This window comes from Hyla sarda, chromosome 7, assembly GCF_029499605.1.
Source record: "Hyla sarda isolate aHylSar1 chromosome 7, aHylSar1.hap1, whole genome shotgun sequence".
Taxonomy (NCBI): Eukaryota; Metazoa; Chordata; class Amphibia; order Anura; family Hylidae; genus Hyla; species Hyla sarda.
In genome coordinates this window covers 34,047,791-34,062,769 of record NC_079195.1, presented here as the reverse complement: position 1 = coordinate 34,062,769, position 14,979 = coordinate 34,047,791, and the positions used below count along the sequence as shown (strand labels likewise).

At 45.7% G+C, this 14,979-nt stretch overlaps 1 long non-coding RNA gene across 1 annotated transcript in view; it reads left to right on the top strand.

The window, feature by feature from the left end:
* Positions 1 to 14,433, top strand: part of LOC130282711 (uncharacterized) — a 40,055-nt gene extending 25,622 nt beyond the window's left edge. Inside the window, exon 3 of the long non-coding RNA XR_008846491.1 lies at positions 14,353 to 14,433. This is a non-coding gene — a long non-coding RNA (uncharacterized LOC130282711). The remainder of the gene's footprint in view (positions 1 to 14,352) is intronic.
* Positions 14,434 to 14,979: the final 546 nt, after the last annotated feature.

The window sequence follows — 14,979 nt, the reverse complement described above, 5'->3', positions numbered from 1 at the left end:
AACAATATGACGCATAAAAAAACAAAACCAGTGACCCCCCGACCTACGATGGCCCCGACATACAATAATTTCAACATACGATGGCCTCTCAGAGGCCATTGCATGTTGAAGGCAGCATCAACATACGATGCTTTTGTATGTCGGGGCCATCGCATAAACGGCTATACGGCAGCGCAGACTGCTTCAGCTGCCACCGGATATCCGTTTACAGTGCCCCGTGTGGTCCGCTGATGATCACTTACCTGTCCTCGGGGCTCCGCGCGTCCTCTTCAGGATCCCCTGCATCGTCGTCGCTCTCCATCGTCGTCATCATGTCGCTGCGCACGACGTCCAGTCATCCAATAGGAGCGGTGTGCGTATTGACGTGATGACGGCGACGGAGAGCGCGGATGCAGGGGAAGCAGAGGCCTTGCTGGAGAGTCGGGGACACCCCGGGGACGCGGCGACAGCGATTGAGGGCGACATCAAGGACAGCGGTGATGAGCGGTGATGGCCTGGAGCGGCGGGAACAGGTGAGTATGACTTCATATTCTTTCCATTGCACGGATTCATCAACATACGATGGTTTCAACAAACGATGGGTTATTTGGAACGGATTACCATCATATGTTGAGGGACCACTGTACAAACATAAATGGAAAAGTAAAGCACATCTACTCTCTCTAGATGGCTATAAACAAAATAACCAAAACAATCATGCATTATAAATCTGAGGGGTCACAGTGAACTCCACATTCAGACCCATTGGCCGAAGGCTGTTGGGTGTGGATCCACTTAAAGGGGTTATCCAGGAAAAAACTTTTTTATATATATCAACTGGCTCCAGAAAGTTAAACAGATTTTTAAATTACTTCTATTAAAAAATCTTAATCCTTTCAGTACTTTCAGTACTCATGAGCTTGTGAAGTTAAGGTTGTTCTTTTCTATCTAAGTGCTCTCTGATGACACCTGTCTCGGGAACGGCCCAGTTTAGAAGGGGTTTGCTATGGGGATTTGCTTCTAAACTGGGCGGTTCATCAGGAGACACTTGTCATCAGAGAGGACTTAAATGGAAAAGAACAACCTTAACTTCAGAAGCTCATATGTACTGAAAGAATTAAGATTTTTTAATAGAAGTAATTAGCCTCAACTGAATGTTTGGAGACTGGGAGGTCTATGCGAGGTTTGCGAATACTATATCGATGTTGATTTAATCTAGTCTTGAAGTCCCATGTGGTCTCTCCCACGTAAAGACATAGACTACGTGGTCGGATGTGCATGTGAGGTTATGTTTCAACCTATATGTGTCGCCTGTGGTCGGATGTGTAAAGATAGAACCTTTGTCCATATAGTTGCACTTCCCCTGACAGCAGGGATAAGAACCTTTATTCCTATCTGTCAGGAATCTCTGGGAACTTGTTTTCAAAGATACATCACTCTTCACTAGTTTGTCCTTTAAAGGGGTACTCCGCTGGAAAACATATTTTTTTTTTAAATCAACTGGTACCAGAAAGAAACATATTTGTAAATGACTTCTATAAAAAAAAAAAATCCTAATCCTTCCAGTACTTATCAGCTGCTCTATGCTCGACAGGAAGTTCTTTCCATTTTGAATTTCCTTTCTACCTGACCACATTGCTCTCTGCTGACACCTCTGTCCATTTTGGGAACTGTCCAGAGCAGGAGAGGGGTTTGCTGTGGGGATTTTCTCCTACTCTGGACAGTTCCTAAAATGGACAGAGGTGTCAGCAGAGAGCACTGCGGTAAGATAGAAATAAAATTCAAAAAGAAAAGAACTTCCTGTGGCGCAAATAGCATCTAATAAGTACTGGAAGGATTATGATTTTTTAATAGAAGTGATTTACAAATATGTTTAACTTTCTGGTACCAGTTGACTTAAAAAAAAATATTGTCCAGTGGAGTACTCATTTAAGTTCGGGGGACGCCTATATGAAATAAGAGGTCTTTCAGTAAATTCAGGTACAGTAAGGAAACCGGCCAGTAAAACGTGCCAATATTTGTTAAGGGGACTAGCGATTTTTTTGGAGTGTTCTCCATAGGTGAAAACAAAGGAAACACGGGGCTGAGTAATTTTGTGTCTAGGTTCATATATCATCTTCCGTCTTTCCATGGCTACTACCCTGGACTTGCTTTCCAATAGCAAATTCCGTGGGTAGCCATGTCTAGAGAAATTAAAGGCCATCTTGTCTAAAGCTGGTTCTACCTTTTCCTCCGCCTCGATGATGCGCCTCGCCCTCAGCATTTGGCTGTAAGGAAGAGACTGCACCATCGGGTGGGGATGGCAGCTAGAAAGATGCAAAACCGAATTGCGATCTGTGGTATATTTACACTGTATACCGTACAAAATGCCGCACATATTTGATGCGCAGGTTTGATGCTGCAGATTTGAAGCTGTGTTCAGTCATTTCGTTTACATTGAAATCTGCAGCATCAAATCTGCAGCTTCAAATCCTAAGCATCAAATATGACCAGAATACTGTACGTGTAAATAGACCTGTGTTTCCCAACCAGGGTGCCTCCAGCTGTTGCAAAACTACAACTCCCAGCATGCCCGGACAGCCGAAGGCTGTCCGGGCATGCTGGGAGTTGTAGTTTTACAACAGCTGGAGCTACCCTGGTTGGAAAACACTGTTTTAGGCACTATGGGACTTATAGTCCTTCTCAACTGACTTATTGCCTTACTGAAATTGAATGTAAATGGGCCCGAACTTGAACTGGACAGACTGACTGAATAGCTGGGAGTTGACTTTAGTGCATTTAAATTAGAAGTGGGAGCTGACAATCACTGATTCTGCACTTCACTTGTGGAATCCTGTGTTAGGCTGGGTTCACACTACGTTTTGTACTTACGGTTCCCGTATACAGCTGGGAGGAGGGGGGGCGGGGCTTAATCGCGGCGCCCGCACTCAGCCGTATAGGGGAACCGTATTTAATGATTGTCTATGAGCCGACCGGAGTGAACCGCAGCCTCCGGTCGGCTTGGTTTTCGGCCGTATGCGGTTTTCCGACCGTAGGCAAAAACGCGGTCGACCATGTTTTTGCCTGCGGTCGGGAAACCGCATACGGCCGAAAACCCAGCCGACCGGAGGCTGCGGTTCACTCCGGTTGGCTCATAGACATGCATTAAATACGGTTCCCCTATACAGCTGAGTGCGGGCGCCGCGATTAAGCCCCGCCCCCTCCTCCCAGCTGTATACGGGAACCGTAAGTACAAAACGTACCGCCAGGGTGGACATGTTTGGACTGGAGCTGCCTGAGGCTTTCACTCACATTACTCCCGTCGGCTAACTAGCTCTTCTCCCCATAGCAGATTTGGGTTTAAACTTGAATAGGCAGACTTGATGGGCAACCTGGTAATTGCTTGGAATTATAGTTTTGCAACAGCTGGGGGCTCCTTGGTTGGGAAAGACATGAATAGACCCTTAAGGGGAACCTGTCAGCTGCAATTCATGTTTCAAACTGCTGACCCTGTTAGATGTTGTTAGAACATGAAGACACATAGGGGGAGATTTATCAAAAACTATGCAGAGGAAGAGTATTGAAGTTGCCCATGAAAACCAATCAGATTGCTTCTTTCATTTTTTAAGAGACTAGTGAAAAATGAAAGAAGCAATCTGATTGGTGGCCATGGGCAACTGCACCACTCTTCCTCTACACAAGTTTTGATAAATCTCCCCCATAGTACCTCTTATATATCTGTCTGTGCTTCCATTACATAAATGAAAAGAAATGTTTTTATTCTCTGGAGCAAAGGGTCAAACAGGCATTTCCAAGCCCCTGAAGGCTGGAACACTTCCTCTCTCCCATCCTATCCTCGTCCCTGCTTGATTGACAGTCAGCTGGAAGCCGAGCCCTGTTTCCAAATCTCACATTTGCGCACAATTTGTATGCACAGCACAATAACGAGATTTAGAAATAGGACTCGGCTTCCAGCTGACTGTCAATCAAGCAGGGACAAAGATAGGATGGGAGAGAGGAAGTGCTCCAGCCTTTAGTATTTCAGGTGCGGGGGTGAGGGGAACACCTTTTTGACACTTGGCACCAGAGAATAAAAGCATTTTTCTAAGAAAGCACAGACAGATATATGAGAGGTTCCATGTGTCTCCTTGTCCAAACAACATCTAACAGTGTCAGCAGGTTGGAACGTTAAATTGTAGCTGACAGATTCCCTTTAATGGTTGATGTCTGCTGCTCCCATAGTCATGGCCACACTCTCCTCCGCACCTCTTGCTGCTCTCGCTCTGTACGTAGCCAATTATTTCCTGAGCCGGGATGGTAAACCTCGCTGGGGCGCGTGGACGTATACAGTAAGTGCTGAATCTCCCACGAGTATCAACACTAGATAGAAAAGATAACCTGTAATCTCAAGCTGAGAAGATAGACACATGTATTAATATAAATTGATATTTCTCTTCTTTCTCGTGGCCATGATAAACCACTTTAATCCTGAAATAGAATCCTAGGCCGCAGTGAATCCCATCTCCGGTGATCAGAAAAACTGCGAGGTGAAAAGAAAAATATTGCCTATTGGTTTTCTCGGTGATAGGCATTCTGCAACGCATTTTCCGCTAAAGCTTTTAGTCATAAAAATACTATTTGGCAACGTTTTCTGAAATTGTTGACAAAGAGAAGCGAATAATGGGAGTCACTAGAATCTCTGCAGCATCCGAGCAAACTGAACGGCGCAGCTCATAAAAAAATCATTTTAAGGCTCAAAAACGTATGAAACTCTTTGTCTACATTTTTTTGTGGGGGGGGGGTGGAGGAGGATGCTTTTAGGCTACGGCAAAAGAAGCTTTAGCTCAAATAGCTTCTTTATTTTGAGCATTTTGCGGACAAGAAAAAAAAAACGAATATGCACCTAATTTTACATTTTGTAAAAAAAAAAAAAATTACAGTCATAAAATTTATAAATATGTGAACGAGGGGCAGTTCTAATACGGAGTTCACTGGAACTCAAACGTAGAAAATGACATTAAAAAAAAAAAAACGTTAACAAATGTTTTGCAAAAAATTAAAAAAAAATAAAGAAAATGCCCAAAATATTGTGTGAACATAGCATGAATAGACAACTGAAAATAATGCAAAAAAAAAAAACTAAAACCTTTGGTATGTTGTAGATACATCAAAACTTTTCATCAAAGAGGTGTCCAAAGCCCCTGAAGTGCTGAGGACTGGAACGCCTCCTCTCTGCCCTCCCATCCCTTTCCCTGCTTGATTGACAGTCAGCTGAAAGCCGAGCCCTGTTTCTCACACCTGTGCACAATATATATGCACAGCGCAAGAATGACATTTGGAAACAGGGCTCAGCTTCCAGCTGAAACTACAGCTTCTTTATTTTGAGACTTTTATGGACAGAAAATGACCATGTGTAAATATTACAGCCATAGACCAATACATACGTGAAAAGGGGGAGTTCATGTAAAAGTAAAAAATTAGGCTGTTGTTTTGGCAGTTTTGCAGTTACAAAAAAATAAGAAAATGCCAAAAAACTGTGTCAACTTATCATGACATCCCTTATGCTTTGGAGGGGGGATAACATGTCTAGGGGTGGAGTGCCTCTTTAATTAGAAATAGCAAAAACCAAAATTTTGTAGCGTCACAGATAAATAGTGGGTGTGGTATACAAACAGGGGGTGTGGTATATAAATAGAGGGTGTGGCATGTAAAAAAAAACTGTGGTCCACAATAAACATTCATTGTTGTAATTGAGCGGAAATGTTTAATTCAACACTACCTTGTTTTAAGTCGCCCTGCCTTGGTAAGCACTGGGACAAAATCAGTGAGCACAGAACTAAATGTCTCCTATAGGAGATTGTATGCAAACAGCCATGTTTCAAGGCGGTCGATTGCTCAAGCCTGGATCTCATGTTCGGAGCAATCAATTGCCGATCGGACGCCAAGGAGGAAGGTAGGGACCCTCCTCGTGTGTCCTCAGCTGATCGGGACACCGCGGTTTCACAGCGGGATGTATTTTTTTTAACATTTTAGACTCGCAATCAACTTTGATCGCCACATCTAAGGGGTTAATACTGGACATCACCGCGATCGGTAATGTCCGGTATTAGCCATGGGTCCCGGCTACCCTTAGCCACCGGGACGACCCGATATATCTTGGGCGGAGGGAGTACAGGTACGCCTTGCGTCTCCAAGAGGTTAAAGTGTACCTGTCATATCACAGAAATAAAAATAATACTTCTATATGTTGCTCACTAGGTCATGCAGATGTGTTTTTTATGTGTCTAGCTTCTGTATTTGGTTCCCAAATCCCTCTGTTTGGCTGCTCACTCATTCTGACATCCACTGCTCAGAAAGGGGCATATCCAAGGCAAGCACTGAGCCCACCCTCACTCACCATGCATTTACTTTCTCCCGGAGTCTGCTGTGCTGTGCCTCTTTATCCAATCACTGCAGGCTGCTCTCTGTTTTTATGCTGCAGTCTGACAGACAGGACAGGAGTGAGCACAGAGGAGTGCTAGTTCCGCCCTTAATTACTGGAATTTGTCCCAGCCTGTGCTTCAGTTGGGACAAAGATGATGCTGCAGCCAGACAGGATTATGTTCTGGATGGTATGGGGACCCCTATTGGTCTTTTTTTTTACAAGTCATGATTTCTATTAAAAGGAGATAAAAAAATGATGTATGAAGTATATATGAAGAAAGATTAATATTTTGCTCTGATGTACAACATAAAAAAGTTTTGGGCAGTGCACACTTAAGTGCTGAGCATTGATACTTTAACGGGATTCCCCATTCCCCATTCACATAGCAGAATATCCACTGCAGGAATCCAATTGAAGTGTATTGGCTATAAATTCGTACAGAATTCCAAGCAGAAATTCTGCCATGTGAACATAGCCTAAGACTCCTGGCTTTTCGGAAACATAATCCCTCCAGTCATAGGAGAATATAGTCAACATATTAAGCAGAGAAGAGGAGGAGCGAGGATCACCTATTGACAGCGGTGTGATCCAGTCTTATCTGCCTGGACTTTTAGCCATGTCGGCATAATGATGACTTGAAATCCATTGTTAAAGGGGTATTCCAGGCCAAAACTTTTTTTTATATATCAACTGGCTCCGGAAAGTTAAACAGATTTGTAAATTGCTTCTATTAAAAAAATCTTAATCCTTCCAATAGTTATTAGCTTCTGAAGTTGAGTTGTTGTTTTCTGTCTAACTGCTCTCTGATGACTCACGTCCCGGGAGCTGTGCAGTTCCTATGGGGATATTCTCCCATCATGCACAGCTCCCGGGACGTGACATCATCATTGAGCAGTTAGACAGAAAACTTCAGAAGCTAATAACTATTGGAAGGATTAAGATTTTTTAATAGAAGTAATTTACAAATCTGTTTAACTTTCCGGAGTCAGTTGATATATATAAAAAATTTTTTGCCTGGAATACCCCTTTAAAATGTGTCAATTTTAGGAATTTTTATTTTCTCGTATTTCATTTTTTTCAACTGTTTCTGTAGTTGAGCTATAACTGCACAGATCGAAACTGATCATGCTTTTTTTTAACATTCCACCCGAAGGGCTTAGTGGAAAATAAGCGTAACCACCCCTCCTACCTGCCTCCTGTCGCTTTCCACACTGGATAAAAACTTCCCGGCTAAGCCGGCTGTTGCTAAAATCAGTTCCCTTCTAAACCGTTCTTATTATAAAGGCTGCCAGGCACCCACATGGTTTCCTGGTATGGAATGCAGAAATCTCTATACAAAAACTCCATTACAAAACTACAATTCCCAGCAATCCCGAACAGCCTTTGCATGCTGGGAGTTGTAGTTTTTCATCAGCTGGAGACACTCTGGTTGGGAAAACACTGGTTTATGGTTGTTGTTTTTTTTTAATGCACATTTAGAATTGTAGAGCTGGCCGACTGGGATCACAGTATGGAATTTTTCATTCCGCTAATGCGCTGGAGGACCCAGATCGCACATGAATTTTATAGATAGTCCATTGACTTCAATAATGACCTTGTAATTATTCTCTTACCCTGTGGGGGCACTGCAGGGACATAGAAAGCTTGTTATCAGGTTTCACCACATATTACAGCAAAGCATTATGACTAGGGCTACAGGACGACATGGGTTTTGTGGTAGCATATTGCATCAGCTTAAAGGGGTACTCCAGGATTTTTTTTTTAATGCTACAGGGGCTGTAAAGTTAGTGTAGTTCATAATATAGTGTCTGTACCTGTGTTTTACAGCACTAGTCACGTGTTGAAAGGGAGCCTTTCTTTCCTGAATTGGTGGAGTGACTGCTGGGTGGGTCATTCTCCACAGGGCTGCAGGGAATGGTAGTTTCAAGCACAGCACACTTACAAACAAGGGATCCTGGGACTTGTAGTTGAAGGGAGGGAACTCCAACAGGAAGTAGTCATTTCGCAAAAAGAAAGCAGCATAATTTTGTTGGACTCACATAGCCATTAAGCATCAGGACAAGCACAGATCCTTCCTAAGCATGTTCATTACTGTCTGGCAGGTAAGTACTAAAGTTTATTTACAATGGATAACCCCTTTAACGTAAACATCGGCATAGGTTCCAGCGCATACATTAAACCGATTCATAGACCCCCATATACTTGACGAAAGACAAAAAGAGTGTCATTTTGGCCTCTGTTCTGGACTTATGCAGTGGGGTCTGCTGGCTGGAATAGCATGGACCCCCAGGCTATTCTATTGAGCTCAAAGGGGTACTCAACTGCCTCAGTGTTCGGAACATTTTATTGCTTTTTTAATAGCATTTTGTCCCCATAGACCTCTATGGGAGAAAAACGCCATAGTCTCAACATATTGCAACTGCCACCGAGCCCAAAAATTCAGAAAGAGAGTGAAAAAAACACCAAAGATAAAAATGCTATGTGGGTATTGTGTTTTACAGTTCCATATTAACTTGCAGCTAACATTTGGTCGCTAACATTTGGTCTCACCAAAAACAAAACGCTGTGGGGCCACTTGGGCATTTTTGGTGACGAGCAGAGGAGGAGAGCAGAGGGGGAGAGCAGAGGAGGAGAGCAGAGGGGGAGAGCAGAGGAGGAGAGCAGAGGGGGAGAGCAGAGGAGGAGAGCAGAGGGGGAGAGCAGAGAACAGAACAGAGGAGAAGAGCAGAGTGGGAGAGCAGAGAGCAGAGCAGAGGAGGAGAGCAGACAGGAGAGCAGAGGAGGAGAACAGAGGGAGAGCAGAGGAGGAGAGCAGAGGGACAGAGTAAATAGGTAGAGCAGAGGGGAGAACAGAGGGGGAGAGCAGAGGGGGAGAGCAGAGGAGGAGAGCAGAGGAGGAGAGCAGAGAGGAGAGCAGAGGAGGAGAGCAGAGGGGGGGAGCAGAGGGGGAGAGCAGAGGGGGAGAGCAGAGGGGGAGAGCAGAGGGGGAGAGCAGAGAACAGAACAGAGGAGAAGAGCAGAGTGGGAGAGCAGAGAGCAGAGCAGAGGAGGAGAGCAGACAGGAGAGCAGAGGAGGAGAGCAGAGAGGAGAGCAGAGGGGGAGAGAATAGGAGGAGAGCAGAGGAGGAGAGCAGAGGGGGAGAGCAGAGAGGAGATCAAAGAAGGAGAGCAGAGGGGGAGAGCAGAGGAGGAGAGCAGAGGGGGGAGTAAAGAGGGAGAGCAGAGGAGGAGAGCAGAGAGGAGAACAGAGAGGGAGAGCAGAGGGGGAGAGCAGAGGAGGAGAGCAGAGGGGGAGAGCAGAGGAGGAAAGCAGAGGAGGAGAGTAAAGTGGGCGAGCAGAGGGGGAGAGCAGAGGAGGAGAGCAGAGGAGGAGAGCAGAGGGGGAGAGCAGAGGGAGAGCTGAGGAGGAGAGCAGAGGGGAGAGTAAAAAGGGAGAGCAGTGGAGGAGAGCAGAGGGGGAGAACAGAGGGAGAGCAGAGGAGGAGAGCAGAGGGAAAGAGTAAATAGGTAGAGCAGAGGAGGAGAGCAGAGGGGGAGAACAGAGGGGGGGAGCAGAGGAGGAGAGCAGAGGGGCAGAGTAAAGAGGGAGAGCACAGGAGGAGAGCAGAGGGGGAGAACAGAGGGAGAGCAGAGGAGGAGAGCAGAGGGACAGAGTAAATAGGTAGAGCAGAGGAGGAGAGCAGAGGGAAAGAGTAAATAGGTAGAGCAGAGGAGGAGAGCAGAGGGGGAGAACAGAGGGGGAGAGCAGAGGAGGAGAGCAGAGGAGGAGAGTAAAGAGGGAGAGCAGAGGAGGAGAGCAGAGGGGGAGAACAGAGGGAGAGCAGAGGACGAGAGCAGAGGGACAGAGTAAATAGGTAGAGCAGAGGAGGAGAGCAGAGGGGGAGAACAGAGGGAGAGAGCAGAGGAGGAGAGCAGAGGGGGAGAATAAAGAGGGAGAGCAGAGGGGGAGAGTAAAGAGGGAGAGCAGAGGAGGAGAGCAGAGGGGGAGAGCAGAGGAGGAGAGCAGAGGAGGAGAGCAGAGGAGGAGAGCATAATATCTATCTATCTATCTCATATCTATCTATCTCATATCTATCTATCTCTAACTCATATCTATCTATCTATCCTTCTATCTCATATCTATCTCGCTGTCAGCTCCTTACCCCAGGTCTCCCACCTAACACCCCTCACCCCTACTCACTTAGACGACAGGAAGGGCTGCGGGCCCTTTACAATTAGCACAGGGGCTGCTACTACAGGCTACTATCTACTGGGGGATTACCTAACTGTGGTAACTACCTATTGGAGGCACTAACTACTGGGGCACTAACAACTGACGGTATTACCTACGAGGGGCATTACCTACCTGAGGGGCACTTTTTACTGGGAGCATTACCTGCCTGGGAGAATTACCCACTACTTACTGGGGGCATTACCTATTACATACCTACTGGGGGCATAAACTACAACCTAGGGCATGACCTACTGCCTACCTATAGGGACATTACCTACTTGGGAGCATTACTGGGCGCATTACCAACTAGGGGCATTATCGACCTGCTGGGGGGGGGGGGGGGGGGGGTTCTAACTTATAAGGGGATTTCCTACCTACCTACTGGGGCCACTACTTAAAGGAGTACTCCGCCCCTAGACATCTTATCCCCTGCTGAAAACCCCAGGGATCGCTGCTGCAGCACCCCACTATCATTACTGCGCAGAGCAGTAGGTGGAGTGTAGTTCCCCACATTAGGTACAGTATAGCTCCCTCACATTAGGTGCAGTATAGTTCCCCACATTAGGTGCAGTATAATTACCCACATTAGGTACAGTACTGTTCCCCCACATTAGGTGCAGTATAGTTCCCCCACATTAGGTGAAGTATAGTTCCCCCACATTAGGTGCAGTATAGTTCCCTCCCATTAGGTGCAGTATAGTTCCCTCGCATTCGGTGCAGTATAGTTCCCCACATTAGGTGCAGTATAGTTCCCCACATTAGGTGCAGTATAGTTACCCACATTAGGTACAGTATAGTTACCCACATTAGGTACAGTATAGTTACCCACATTAGGTACAGTACTGTTCCCTCACATTAGGTGCAGTACAGTTCCCCACATTAGGTGCAGAATAGTTCCCCACATTAGGTGGAGTGTAGTTCCCCACATTAGGTACAGTACTGTTCCCCCACATTAGGTGCAGTATAGTTCCCCCACATTAGGTGCAGTATAGTTCCCTTCCATTAGGTGCAGTATAGTTCCCTCCCATTAGGTGCAGTATAGTTCCCCACATTAGGTGCAGTATAGTTCCCCACATTAGGTGCAGCATAGTTACCCACATTAGGTACAGTACTGTTCCCTCACATTAGGTGCAGTACAGTTCCCCACATTAGGTGCAGAATAGTTCCCCACATTAGGTGCAGTGTAGTTCCCCACATTAGGTACAGTATAGTTCCCTCCCATTAGGTGCAGTATAGTTCCCCACATTAGGTGCAGTATAGTTCCCCACATTAGGTGCAGTATAGTTCCCCACATTAGGTGCAGTATAGTTACCCACATTAGGTACAGTACTGTTCCCTCACATTAGGTGCAGTACAGTTCCCCACATTAGGTGCAGGATAGTTCCCCACATTAGGTGGAGTGTAGTTCCCCACATTAGGTGCAGTATAGTTCCCCCCACATTAGGTGCAGTACAGTTCCCTCACATTAGGTGCAGTATAGTTCCCCACATTAGGTGCAGTATAGTTACCCACATTAGGTACAGTACTGTTCCCTCACATTAGGTGCAGTACAGTTCCCCACATTAGGTGCAGGATAGTTCCCCACATTAGGTGGAGTGTAGTTCCCCACATTAGGTGCAGTATAGTTCCCCCCACATTAGGTGCAGTACAGTTCCCTCACATTAGGTGCAGTATAGTTCCCCACATTAGGTGCAGTATAGTTACCCACATTAGGTACAGTACTGTTCCCCCACATTAGGTGCAGTATAGTTCCCCCACATTAGGTGCAGTATAGTTCCCTCCCATTAGGTGCAGTATAGTTCCCTCCCATTAGGTGCAGTATAGTTCCCTCCCATTAGGTGCAGTATAGCTCCCCACATTAGGTGCAGTATAGTTCCCCACATTAGGTGCAGCATAGTTACCCACATTAGGTACAGTACTGTTCCCTCACATTAGGTGCAGTACAGTTCCCCACATTAGTTGCAGAATAGTTCACCACATTAGGTGCAGTGTAGTTCCCCACATTAGGTACAGTATAGTTCCCTCACATTAGGTGCAGTATAGTTCCCCACATTAGGTGCAGTATAGGACGGGCTGCCAGCTGGTGCTGGTGACTTACCATTCCGGCCGGCGCGCGCCCTCCTCACAGCTCCGCTCCTCCGTTGCTATGGGAATGTCAGTGACGTCCCTGCGTGCGCTAACTCCCGGCGGCCCCTGCGTTTGTAAAGTAAATGCAGTGGCCACCACAGAAAGGTAACAGGGACATCCTTGTGTCCCGAAAAGATTTTCTGGGACACAGGTATGTCCAGAATGTGACGGGGGTCCCCTGCGGGCTGCTCAGTGGCATCCGCGGATCCCCCCCGGCTTGATTAGGCCTATGCTGAACAGCCGGTAAGGGGCCCCCTGGGGGATGGGGGCCCTAGGCAATTGCCTGGTTTGCCCTGCCCTAACGCCTGCCCTGGTCGCGGGCCGCCCCTGCCATTCGCTGGGCCTGTTTTAACATAGGGGCCTGGAGCGGCAGCTTCATCCGCCCCTACGTTAATCCGGCCCTGCCTGCAACCACGCATCTTCCAAAGCATATCCCCTGCGCTCAGGTAAATGTCAAAACCTAGCGGTAAGCACTAATGTCCCGGGGATTCAAGTCAGTCATTCAAGTTAGTCATTCAAGTCACTAAAGTGAGCGTGGGTTGCCATACAGCAAGTCAGTCATGCACAGCACAATCAACTAGAAGTCCCAGCAAGGCGATAGCCTTCCAAGGTTCACCCAGCACCACCCTTTGTATCTGAGCTGTAACGGATTTTACCATCTATCCTGCCTCAGTAAAGCCACTTATCTGTAACCTTGTCAGAGTATTTATTGCCCTGTGCCTGGCACAAGAGAAGCTGGCTTAACCTCGGACGGTGTTCAGGCTAATCGTTCCCTGGCGTCACAAAAAGGTTAATTTGCACATTACCCTCACCCAACACCACATGTAGAGTCCGAGAGGACCAAGGACTATCAATGTCCTTTCCATTTATCTGTATTGGATTACACAACAGCTAACAGCGCTTCTTTTAACTACAACTCCTATCATGCTTTTAGAGCTGCAGGCCACATTATTCATGCCTAGAATTTTCTATATATTTACACAAGTTGATCTGAGCAGGAATGGCCTTCATAATCCATTACGTGATTCCTCTGTATAAACGAGGGCTGGAGGCTTCACCTTGAGACTGGAGAATTGTGAGACATATATATATCTTACCGTCTACTCAAGGTCCCTGACAAACATTGTGCTTTCAGTGTCCGTCTGGGACCAATTCACTTGTTTGCCTCCAAGACTCCTCTCTCTTGCCGCAGGCATCTGCTCTTGGAATGAGGTCACATGAGGGAAGCCATAGCCACACAATGAGGAGCGACTGCGCTGTGATTTCCGTGTGGATCCCTGGCTGAAGAAAGTAATGTTTTCGTTCTTTAGAAATACGTATAATGTGTATATTTTTAACCCCTTATGGACACAGACTATTTCATTATTCCATTTTTTGTTTTACACTCGTCGAGTTCTAAGCTTTTTTATTTTTCCATCTTCCTACCCATATAAGGACGACAAATAAGTTTTTTGCGCGACCAATTTTTCGTTGTAATGACACCATTCTGTTAATCATAAAATGTACGAAGCAACCAAAAAAATATATTATTTTTTGGGGGGAAAGAAAAAATAATAATTTTCAGCGTTTAGGAGGATTTCATTTTCCCACTGTATGCTTTACCGAAAAAATGCCATGTTTTCTTTTTTAGATAAAGATAAAAGAACAAAGAGGTGCGCACCTCATGCAGATCACCCAAAAGGAAAAGACAAGAAACAAAGGCAAGACGGATTGTGTTATGCTGAGAGCATAACCTCTACAAGCGTATATGTAGCATAGAGATCGCAGTTTCCTAGTCCCTCCGGAGTTCCAATGTCAGTAACTGATCAAAAAATGAAGGGCGGTAATCATTACCTCAAAAACGGGACATCTCTCGTGGCGCAGAGATGTTTTTGAGGTAATGATTACTGTCCTTCATTGCCAATGTTTTCTTTTCTCATTGGGTCCATATAATTAAAACAATACCCATGGATACATGTGTTTCTATTATTGTACTAATTTAAAAGAAAAAAGAAAAATTCAAAAATTTTTAACAAAATTAGTATGTTTAAAATCGCCATGTTCTGACTCCTATACTTTTTTCATTTTTCCGTATATGCGGCTGTGTGAGGGATCATTTTTGGCACCGTGATCTGTCGTTTTTATTTGTACCATCATGCGTGGAGGAACAAAGAATGTCGCACTCATCGGTGCAGGATAAAACTTCTTTATTGAAGACTAGTCAGCGGGTGTACGGATCAATATAGCGGGAGCATCTCCATGGGACAGATGGTATCCG